The 12,968-nt window shown below is 32.7% G+C and overlaps 1 pseudogene; it reads right to left on the reverse strand.

The window, feature by feature from the left end:
- Window positions 1–2,092: 2,092 nt before the first annotated feature.
- LOC120149358 lies at window positions 2,093–4,127 on the reverse strand (annotated as a pseudogene).
- Window positions 4,128–12,968: the final 8,841 nt, after the last annotated feature.

Raw genomic sequence — 12,968 nt, forward strand, 5'->3', positions numbered from 1 at the left:
CTAAACAGAGGCAAAAAAGCTCAACCCCTCTCTTTTCTCTTCAACTCTCTTCTCTCTCGGCCGGAGCTTAACCAAGATCCATAACCAACGTTGACGGTGACCCCCCTGACGAGAACCCCAAACAGCAAGAGAAATAGAGTAAAAAATAAAATAAAAAATATATATATCAAAACGTGAAGGAGAGAGCTTTGTTTTATTGTTTTCTTTCTGGTTTACAAGAAAAAAAATGGGGGCTTGATATTTTCTTGCTTTTTAGCTTTTAAAGCCCCCGTAAAATTGTTAGCTTGGTCCCTGGATTTTGTTCCATATTTTATTTTAGGACAAAATTAGGGTATTACATACTTAATTTCTTTGTTTAGAGGCGGTTAATTGGCCATGTTGCCTTGGGAATGTATATAATACACTGCAAAACAACACCTAACTATATATATATATATATATATATATATATATATATATATATATATATATATATATATATATATATATGTTTGTGTGAAATTTTCAACCAAAAAAAATTCAAGTTGTAAGCAGCTTGATATTGTGTAAATAAGTCTCAAGTTCAGATCCTTGTGTATGTAAAAAATAACCTCCATTGGGAGACTCACCCACCAAAACCAGGTGTATGACCTGGGTCGATCTAGATTAATCAAGATAAATCTTGGAAATCAGAAGGACAACAAAAAAGAAGTGAAATTTGCACGAGCTATATCCAACGATATTAGTGATTAAATGATTGTTATTATTTCTTGATATTTATGGCTTGAGTGTAATGTTATAAGAGTATATAAGTATTCATTATCAAATGATTGAGAATCTTTCGAATATATATTATATTAGATTCAACTAGACTAATAAAAAAGTGAAATTATGTCGTTAGCCCATGCATTATGTATGAATTGTGTATTTAGAGTCTATATCCTAATTTGATTGACTTTATTCTCCATATTTTTCAAATTTTAAAATTTTTGCCTAACTCAAACTATACAAAAACAAAATGACTAAGTTATATAAAATAAAATTTAGTAAACTGAAGAACACAAATTAAAGCTACAACGACTAATATAAAAATTTGACTTAATAGACTTAATATCACTATTTTTTGGATTAGGAGGCCAAAAATAAATTATAAACCTTTGAATGACCAAATATAGTTTTATCATTATTTTAACATATATTTATATAAATTTTTAGGGTAAAGTATACAAATGATCCCCTGACTATATAACACTGCTTTGTTGAGTCATCGCTTATTAAAAATTACAAAATGATCTATTGACTATATGATGTTGCTTTGTTAAGTCCTTCGACTATTAAAAGTTACAAAATGGTCACCCGACTATTCATTATATTCCAAACTCATCCTTTTTCGTTAAAAAATTGACGACAGTTTAAGCTAGATGTTAACTTGCTGATTGAGATATGATAAAATATGATATTAGAATCTCAAACGACTATCATATTTCAGTCAAAATGTTAACATCTAACTCATAAAACCATCAATATTTTAATGGAAAATGACGAGTTTGGAACATAACATAACCAGGTGACCATTTTGTAACTTTTAATAGTCGAGAGACTTAACAAAACAACATCCTATAGTCGATGGATCATTTTGTAACTTTTAACAATCGAGAAACTCAACAAAGCATCATCCTATAATTGAGGGACCATTTGTGTACTTTATCCTAATTTTGAAGGGATTATACTACTTTTTTATCATTTTTATGGGGCACAAGAGAAATTTTACCATGCCTTAACTCTAAAACATTAAATTTCTACGGGAAGCTGATATTAGTTATTTAGGAGGGCCATGAACCCTGCCGCCATACTTGGTTTGGAAAGTACAAGGACTAAAATCTGATTAAATTTGAGCATATGACTAAAATCTAACTTTCACATAGTATAGGGACTAATATTAGATTTTGACAAAAAAAGAAAATACATAGTAAACAATACGAAGAAACATATTTACTTGCATTACACAGCAAATAGCCAAAAAGAATAAAGTGGTTCATCAATGTGGAACAATTTCTTTTTCTTTAGAAATGAAATCATGACTTCAATTATACCAGAAGATCATAACCTTTTTCTCTCAGTTAAGGAAAACCACTGTACATGAATGTGTAAGCTGACCATATATGCCGAGCTGCCTTTGACATTGCTTCCAGCAAACAATGGGACACCTTGCCCCAAATTTACAACCCAATCGAACATATTTCGATTTCGTCGCAAGCCTCGAGCAATCCAACGGAGAATCAGCATCTCTCAGCACCATTTGACCTTTCCGAAGAGACAGAGCTGACCTTTTATGATCATCAGTAACTACAGTTGGTATCTGTATGAGATTGGAATGTGGGACAATTGTAGTTTGCTTGATGTATAGTTTCTCTAGAATTGCAGTTGGTATCTCTTTCTTTGTCTCGGTTTTCTGTTGCTTACTACGATTGGATCCCAGAATTCTATTTGCCTCTTTTGTCAATCCGGTGGCACGCCAAGCTTCGGCGATGAGCAAGACAGTGGATTTCTCAGGCTGAATCTCAACTTCTTGCATTACTTGAAGAAGCTCTTCTGCTTTCCATGGCTGCTTGGCTTCACTATATCCCCAAATTAAGGTCTCAAAGGTCCTCAAATTGGGAGATATTCCATTTTCACACATTTGGTCGAAAATCTTGATTGCATAATCCATTCTGCCAGCACTGCACCAGCCACTGATAACAGTTGTAAATATTACAACATTCGGACGCAATCCGATTCAATCATGATTGTTAGAAGTTCTTCGGCTTTCTCCGGTTCTTGTGCTCGCACATAACCTTTGGCAAGAATGCTATAGGCACAAATGTCGGCCGGAATACCAGCTTTCACCATGTCATCAAAGATTTCCCTGCATTTACCCATAAATCCAGCTGAACTCCATGCCTTCATAATGGTGAAAAACGTTATAACATCAGGTTTGACCTTGAATTCTTCCATAAAATAAAGTACCTGCAGATTAAAGCTTAGCCTTAATTTATGTTCTTCAGAAGGAAATATTCAGTAGATGAGGCACCCATTCGAATATAATGACTATCGAAGATAAACATAATCATTGGATTACTCACCTCATCAACCCCATCTCTATCGATGATGTCAACAAAACCTTTGATCAATGAATTGAACATCCTGAGATTAGGTCGCACCCGAGTTCCTTCATCCTATAGGCAAACCTCAAGGCCTCCTTGATCCTACCTTCTTTATAATATCCGCTGATAATGATGCCACAAGTTCTCTCATTAGGCTGCAAATTATTTTTCTGCATCTCTAAAATCACACCTTCAGCCCGATCGGTCTCTTGATTCTGTGAATAAGCCGTTGCTATGGTATTGTAGGTAACAGCATCAGGTTGCATTCCAGAGGTAATCATCTTATCAACTGTGTTCCAAGCTTCTGTCATGTTCTTCTTTTTGCACCATGCTCGGACAAGTACGTTATAGGTCCGGAGATTGGGTTTGACATTCCCCTCCAGGATCATTAGGTCTACCAGTTTAACAGATTCCTCAGGCTTACCAGCAATACCGTACCCTTTCATTAACGTCTTATAAGTGCTACTTGTGGTTTTCAATCCACTTTCCCTCATCTTCCAGAAATTTTCCATGGCTTCTTCTATATTTCCACATTCAGCAAAAGCATTTATAACAGCATTGAAAAATATCGAGTCCGGCTTCATTCAATTTTCTTCAACTTGAGAGATGATAGTGTGTATGGAACTGAAGTCCTTCTGGCTGGTCAAGGCAGTCAAAAGTGTTGTGTATGTTATCAAGGATGGTTTATGCCCTCCTTCAATCGAACTGTCACTGAATTTCTTGGGGTTTCCCTCTTTCTATTAGAATGTTTATTAGCCTTGTTCGGGACTGTACCGTTCCACAACTATCTTTTGTCATGCAGACGGAGCAATGAGATTGATTCTGGTGATACATAAGTGCAGAAATGTTGGAGTGGAACTACCACATGAAAATCTCAGTCCTAGAAAGTTAACAGAAACAAAAAGGAGTAAACATATCAATCTCACCAGTGACGTGCAAGAATTAAAGCAGAGATCATATTTCCAATAGAAGAATACTGTAATTCCATCCACATAAACGCTCATGGCACTTTCCTATGCAGAATTCAAGTGCTACATTTACAAGGAAAGCAGATTATGGAAATTGAAACACAGACCAGATAGTTATAGATAACCATTACACCACATAAAAATGACAAAATCTTAATAGCATTTGTCGCTGGTAAAACGTTGATTACAATGACTGTAAGCGATTCAACCTTTCTGGTTTGGGAGAAGAACCGCAGCCAATGATTTTTATGGTGAATGATGGGTGCAGACAATAAGTTATGGAAGACTAAGAGAGAGCTTAGATCTCGTTCTCAATCTTACATGGAAATTCACACCGACTCTTAGTATCGATGTTATACCTAAGCTTATAATGGCCATTCGTAAGCTGATTTAGTAAATAAATGTGGTCGACTGATAGTAGATTTGGTCCCGGCAGATCTCTTGGATCTATCAATGGTTTTGTCAAAGAGTTATGGTTGACCAGAGGATATGGAACTCCAAAGACTTCGATTTACGAAAGAATTCTTCCAAAAAATTCGATAGAAAAAATTATTGTAAAGTTGAGCGGAAGAATATCTACAGTAGTACAACATTTTATTGTCATGGAAATATGGGAAACAAGAATATCCCGTCATGAAAATCTGGGAAACAAGCAAATGTAATTTTCCAATTACTCATGAACTGGAAACAGACATTTGCTTGCATTTCTTGAAAAAGAGTTGACGGAAACAAAACCAAGCATGGCCTGTTCAAGAAGTCCATCCAAAATTACAACTAAAGATTATATACACAACCATTCTCAAAAAGTGATAAACCAAATAAAATTTCACAAACTAATCCAAAATTCCAATCTGGAAAATTTTACGCTCTTCGCTTATTATCGATCAAGCTTCACCACAAACTCAGTTCACATATCAAACCAAAAGATCAGCAAACCTATACTTCAGAAAACCAAGCGGATATAACCCAAAATTTCTGGGGTTTCTGGAAACCAGAAATCGTTGTAAAAACAGCTTAATTAAAGCAAGAAATGGCAGTGCTGAGCTATGAAAAATGAATGAGTGAACCATGAAAAACAGCTTAATTAATGTTAGGGAAGCGTACCTAAGGGGGATTGGGTACTGATTGGTGAAGACATTAGAACTTCACGAAATGCGTTAGAATATGTATATCTACACACAACAAACATAAACAAAAGACAAAGATATGGACATAAGAAAACCACAAAGTGCGAGGAGGTTATGCTGTGAGCGGATTAATATAGGGTTAAAAACGATGTTATTAATCAAATAGGTGACCGATTAAAAGTGTTAACAGAAATATTATATGTTTTCATTGTAAAAATTATTTGTGTTGGTAATAATAACGGTAATATTTGAAAATATTATTTTCATATGTAAAATACACCAAATAAATATTGACTTTAATATAACCGGTTAATTATTGAAAATATTATCAACTATAATAACATACCAAGTAACGCTTATGTAACGTAATAGGTAGCGCATTTTTAAAGTTTATGGAGCTTTAGAAATCTGAAGATAATAAAATAGGTTAATTAGGTAGAGCCTAAAATATTACTAAAGTTTAAGCTGATTAAGCTTTAGAAATCCAACGATAATAAAATAGATTAATTATGGAAACATTATCAACCATAATAACATAACAAGTAACACCTTTTTAATACTGATGGAGCCTTAGAAATCTAACGATAACAAAATAGGTTAATTACTTAATTTGTTATCAATATTATCAACATATTATGTAGAGCCTAAAATGTTATCAAAGTTTAAACTGATGGGACCTTAGAAATCTGACGATTACAAAATATGTTAATTACTTATTTTGTTATTAATATTTTCAACTAATTAGGTAACACCTAAAATGTTATCAAAGTTTAAGTTGATAGAGTATTTGAAATTCCATAATAACAAAATATGTTACTTTCTTATTTTGTTATAAATAAATATTAACATATTGTGTTGCGCCCAATAATATTATTTTGAATAAAGAAGTAGGTTGCAATATGAAATATTAAAGTTGTGTTTAATGATATATGTAGGATTTAATATATTATGTATCTTTGGATGACAATTATTTTTAAAATAAATATCGATACTACTATGATATAATGGTCTATACTTTAGAAAATATCAATAATTTTAGAGTAAGTATGGATACATTAATATTATAGATACATTATTATTAACCTTTAGAGTAACTATACTTTTAGAGTAAGTATTCATACTTTCGAATTTAAAAAAAAATTCAAACGGTTAAGTTGTATATATTTTACCGTTTACATTAATTTCGAAACAATATTCATACTTTTAGAGTAAGTATCGATACATTATCATTAACCTTTAGATTATCCATACTTTTAGAATAAGTATCCATACTTTCGTATTTTAAAAAATATTTCAAACGGTTAAGTTGTAAATATTTTACCGTTTACATTATTATTAACCTTTAAACAAACCGGTAGCTAGTTTAACGTAATAGATATTTTTTTTAACGTAATAGGTAACGCCTATTTAATATAATAGGTAGTGCCTATTTTATTTTACCGTTTACATTATTATTAACCTTTAAACAAACCGATAGTTAGTTTAACATAATAGGTAGCGCCTATTTTATTTTACCGTTTACATTATTAATAATCTTTAAACAAGTCGGTAGGTAGTTTAACGTAATAGGTAGTGCTTATTTTATTTTACCTTTTACATTATTAGTAACCTTTAAATAAACTGATGGGTATTTTAACGTAATAAGTAGCGCTTATTTTATTTATTGTTTACATTATTAGTAACCTTCAAACAAGCCGATAGATAGTTTAACATAATAGGTAGCGTTTATTTTATTTTAACCGGTTAAGTTTTAAATATAAGTATCGATACATACAATATAGATATGAATATTTTTTCATGACAATAGTTGGACATAGCTTACTGTCGAAATAATATTCATACTTTTAGTGTAAGTATGGATACGAAAGCTATGCAATTTATGTTTCAAAATTTTTTAATAGTTCTTCGTATTTTCCACCTACAACATTAATTTAATAATTTCATTTACACAAAAAAATTATTTGGTTATTTAGATTTTCTTATAAAATATTATTTAGAATTTAAATTTAACAATTTTAACTAAAGATAATAATAAATATGTAATACTTATGTTTATTATTTTTAATTTAATAATAATATATACAGTAGCATAAAAATAAGTCATTAGACGCTTATAATTACTAAATTAATATCTTAAAACTCACTCAAAATGTAACCCTAATTAATGTTTTCCACAGTGAAGTAAATATGGATACAGTTCTTCATGATTTCCACTTACAACATTATGAGCCTATCAACATTTTCGGTAGCGCTTTACCGAATTTGTTAATTATCTTAGTAAATTTTCGATCACGCCGTTTTTTAGCCTTATATTAGTTCACCTTTCCTTAGACATTCCCCAATTTTCTTCGCTTTCTTTATATTTTATCATCAAATACTTTTATCCAATGCTATTTATTTATGGGTAAACTATACAAATGATCATTAATATTTGAGTAAGTTTTCGTTTTCCCAATGAAGTTTCAAAAGTAACAAATTGGTCACTTACATTATCGATTTATAACAAATTGGTCATTCTCCGTTAACAACCATTACTACAGTAATAGAATGTTGACGTGGCGCGTTAAATCAGTTGACTCGGTATATTGACTTTTCTTATTATTATTTTTATTATTATTATTATTATTATTCTTAAGTATAAAGGTAACTCTAAAAGATGTAGAAGCTTACCATCATATGCATTTATTCATATTTCTTTGTTGATGGATCTAATGTAATTATAGCATTTCTCATTTTTTTCCTTATAACTCTTGAAGCATTAACTCAAACCTTTGAAGTAAGAGTTCGTAACATAAACCATATATACTAGTTAGTGTGAATTAGAAATAAATAAAATGAAAATGATTGAGAAATGAAATTGAAGAAAAGTAACATACCATGTGTATAAGTAACTGACATTCATCTTTCTTCTTAAATTTTCCATGGTAGTTTGCAGTAATATGTCGAATATTGTAACGACGTTAGACATGTGGGGTTTCCACATTCTACCCAAATAGTCTATTGTTCCTTTGATCTCATCTCTGCAGTTTGAAATGATACATATACCATCCCTTGTGACAACATATAAGCGTAATTTTTTCAGGAAAAAAACTCAAGACTCTGTATCTACTCTGTATATTCTCCTTCAACAATGGAAAATGTAACGTGAATAATGTTACAGTTTCTATATTGGACAACTACCAATAATAAAACATTCTTGTATTTTCCTTACATGAATTTACCATCAATTTGGACCACCTGTTTTCAATATTTCATCGCATTAATGCACTATGAATTAGTCCAAAAAACAAGTATAATTGGCATCGATCTTGAACCACTTGGTCATTTTCATATGCATGGTGAGTTTTTAACTTAACTATTGTCCTAGGATTCAGTCTTTGCATTACGTTAAACCAACTGAGTAGCTCGTTGTAAGAAGAATCTCACTCGCCGTGGAGTTTTATAATGGCATTATGTTTTGCCTTCCATGCTTTTCTATAGGATATGGGATACCATATTGTGATTGTATAGTAGAAATCAGCACTACAATAACTATGTGAGAGCTTACTTTGACCAGGGGAATTATGACTTAGCAAATAATGTTAGAATCCAAGTTTGGATGATCCTAGTCGATCCCTCTTACACAATATGTTTGAGGACTGTTGTATCTTGTTAGTTCTTATATGATGGTATTCCTCTTCCTCTTTGAAATACGAGCCATCTAGTTGCATCCATTATCATATTGGACAAAGTGGAAAATATACTTTTCATTTGTGGAATGATTGACTCTGGAGTGAATTAAATTAAGAATATTGTAATTCTCAATTACAATCATTGCTTCACATTTGGATGTGAACTCCATTCCAATATATAGCTCACCATCATTGGCTTCTGATTTAAATCCATAGTATCCAATATTAGGCATATCGTAATTCTTAATTGCAATCATTGCTTCACCTCTGGTTCATACATTGTGTCAAAGTCAGCTTCATACATATGTGTTAGAGGTTTAGTTTCTGTCGTATTTATGGGAACTTCATTCGCACTATCATCAGGTACATGTTAAATTGAGGTGATTCAGGTTCAACGAATAATTCTATTTCAACACCATCCGTACATGGCTCACGAAGTGGTTCTTCTAGTGGTGATGAATAATCTTATATCAATCTAATATTCAAGTCGAACAAGTTGGAAGACAAATGTCTTCCCCTTGAAGTTGAAGGCATAATGTCATATGGGTTTTGAGCAGAATGTTATATCGAAGGTATCTCGATATTGGGGTCCAAGAAGTTGGATGATGAAGTCCTTCCCCTTGAACTTGAAGGCTTAGTGTTATATGGGTTTTGAACATGTTGATTTGTCGTTGAAATTTCTATATTAAGATCTAAGAAATTAGCAAATGAAGGTATTCCCCTTGAACTTGAAGGCATAGTTGTGTAGATGACATTTCCATGTTGAGGTCAAAGATGTAACACCCTAAACTTGAAATGGGCCTCAGGTGCCACATTGGGATGCCGAGGCAACCCTTGATTTTCAAAACCTATTTATTTCCTTTCCAGATATACTAAATGGTATAAATAATAAACATAAATAACAATTTTAAAACATTTTATAAACTAGAGCTCCAAGACATATGGTTTAATTAAAATAATACAACTTTGTCTCATAAATCTGAATACATTAGTAAGGTCCTATGAATACATATGCCCACTAATCTACGGTAAAGTACTCTGAAGGAGATTCTGGAAGTCTTGCTACGAAGACACTCCACGAACTACTCAGCTACTAACCTGCCAACAGAAAACATCCAAAGGCTTAGCTTACAAAGCACATTAGTGTAATCGCTAATCTAGAGCAGTATTATGAGTTTCATAAACATAAGCATACTAAAGATGTGGCACTAAGAAGTAGGTACATGCATGATCTTGATCAAATGCTACCTACTTAGGGCTTACATGTTCTATCACTGGGGTAGGAGTCTCATGCTTCCCTTAATCCTATGTTAAAGGCCTCACCATGAGTACACCACTAAAGGGCTTCTATGCATTATCTTAATGTGACATTGATTCTTTTATGCATTATCAGAATGTAATACTGACTCTACTATGCACTATCTGAATTCCATATAACTAATGTATGATCTCATATAGCCATAAGATACTAGTTAGCAGAGGGAACCTTGTGTCACAAAGCATCAGTACAACTTCGACTAGCTGCCGAATGATCTCATGGTCCTCACATAGCCATCAGATGGATCATTTAGGGGGAACCTGGTATCACATGGTAATTGATAGTTCCCGCTCTACTAAAACATTATCTTGGTCTCACACAGCCATCAAGCCAAGCTCTAAGGATTCTATTATATTGGATTGATGCAACTATACATACATACCTAAAGCCCAAAGGCCACACAACATTGACATCGCTAACCCACTCCTTGCGAGTATTCGGGACTCGCACCCTAGTTAGCTCATGTAGTACCTCGCGCACTAACAATGTCTCTCTAGGGAACCTAAGGTGATCTGACTACACTCTAGCATGACTAGACACCTTGAAGTGTGGTTATTTTCTCACCTAGCTATTATCTCGCTCGTTCTCTTATCTAGAACGTTATGCGAAGGTTCATTAGTATGTTACTACTGTTAATTATTAAGCTGCTCTATTATGGTCGTTCATCACTTAAAGGTGTTTGAGTCATTTATGGCTCTAGAGAAGTCTTTGTGTGTTTTACAAGTTTACGATGATTATTGTGTTGGTGGTTTGTTATCTGTAAAACTAACTGGCTCGATAACTAGATCGAGTTCAAGATTAGGTAGCGACTCCCTAATCCCTCATACTGCGTTTTCCCTCAATAACATTCGAATTGGAGGGAAAACTATACATTCACTATTCACTGACATTCTTGATATACACAACCTCGTTATTTTGTAATTTGATTATCTTATCATACCGCTTGTCGGTACACCCTCTACAACAATCTTTCATTCTTAGATACTCGCTACATGCTCGACTAAAAGTATTTGGGCGTATTATGCCTACTATGATTACTCTGGTTGTAACCCACTCCTACGAGTTTTCTCGGGCCCCTTTGGCCATTTACATCCCTCACAGACTACATTCTACCACTACAGACCATCTTTAGCTCTTACGGATCTTAATTGGGTAGAATCTAATCATCCAACATGGGTAGTATCAATAATCTTCTTGTAGTATCGATGCCCCTATAAGTATCGGTACCAAAAATAGCTTCGAAGACTTGAAAATAACCAATATCGATATTAGACACCCTCAGTAACGATATTGTAGGGGTAGTATCGATACTCTCCCCAACAGTATCGATACTCCTCTCTGAAAACCCTAATTTTTACCCTAATTCATCTAGTATCAATACTGATCATCCCAATATCGATAATTGAACCCAAAAATGGTTTGTTTAGGCTCAAAAAACACAAAAACATCACTCTAAAGTGCATAGTTTAGTTTCTAAACATGTTCTGAATCTTTAGTGAGTTACTTAGGGTCATAAAGTGACATAAAAATGTCTTTTTTACATTAAAATCGTCATCTAACTAAGAATTCAAGTATAAACCCTAAAATGCTTAAATACTCAAATCCTAGAAAATCTTCATGTTTAAGTAAACTTTAGCACCAAAAAGGATTAGAAATACACTACCTTGATGTTAGGATCCCGAATTGAAGCTCCTTACTTAACCAAACTCATTTCCTTGGTGATTTGGATGAAAACCTCCACTTTTTTCTAGCTTTGTGCTATGAAAATTTGGAAAGAAAATGAGAGAAGGAAAATGAGAAACGAAGAAGAAATGGAGATAATAGGAATATGAAAAGAAATAAAAGTCTTCATCTTTTTAAAAAGAGGACATACACATTTAGAAATAAAAGTCATTAATATTAATTTTCTATCAATAATATGACTTAGGTTGTATCAAATTCGAGGCTAGTGTCATCCAATTTGGTCCTTGAAATAAAATTCAATTTTTCGGAAAAAATGATCTATCCATTTGAGAAAAGGTTGATCCCTTACATTTTCCAAAAAATGATCCATCTTTTTTTTACGAATGGGAGATCCCTTTAGGCCAAATGTGCAGGGAAATGTTGTTTGAAGCATATTTGTGCACATAATTCCCTCTCCAAGCCATTTTTCGAATTCAAACACCCAAAATCATCCCAAACTCTGATTTTCACCAAATTACTTTAATTCTTGAAGAATCAACACATTTGGGTAAGATTTTTCAAAAACATTAACTTTTTCAATTTTAAAATTCGGTAAAATTGGGTTGAATTAGTTGGTTAGAGAACAAATTTTGAATGTTTTATTACTTGTTTTGTTGAAGGGAGCATTACCCATAACCAAATTTTCAAACATCCCAAATTTTTATCTTACACCCACAAGGTGTTCGATAAAAGTCCCTAACCAAAACCACCACCAAAACCATTCGGCCATATTATCATTTTAAGCTCAAAATTTGTTTCTAGCTCATCCTAAATTATTTTTTAGCATCCTTTAAACATCATTTTTTTGTTCAAAAACACTTTCTATTCAAAAAAATTTAAAATGCCAAAAAGAAAAACCATGGTTTCAAAGGGACAATTCACAAGCAACCCTCAAGTTGCTTCTTGGATTTATCATTATTTTAAAACTACCAATGCCCGTGAGAGATATGATTCTTTATTTTCATATCTTTTGATTAAGGAAACTCAAAAAAAATGATTTTAAATTTTTGAACAATTTGGGTTTTTCTTACGAGCAAGAT

Source organism: Hibiscus syriacus, unplaced genomic scaffold, assembly GCF_006381635.1.
Source record: "Hibiscus syriacus cultivar Baekdansim isolate YM2019G1 unplaced genomic scaffold, ASM638163v2 tig00111002_pilon, whole genome shotgun sequence".
NCBI classification, from domain to species: domain Eukaryota; kingdom Viridiplantae; phylum Streptophyta; class Magnoliopsida; order Malvales; family Malvaceae; genus Hibiscus; species Hibiscus syriacus.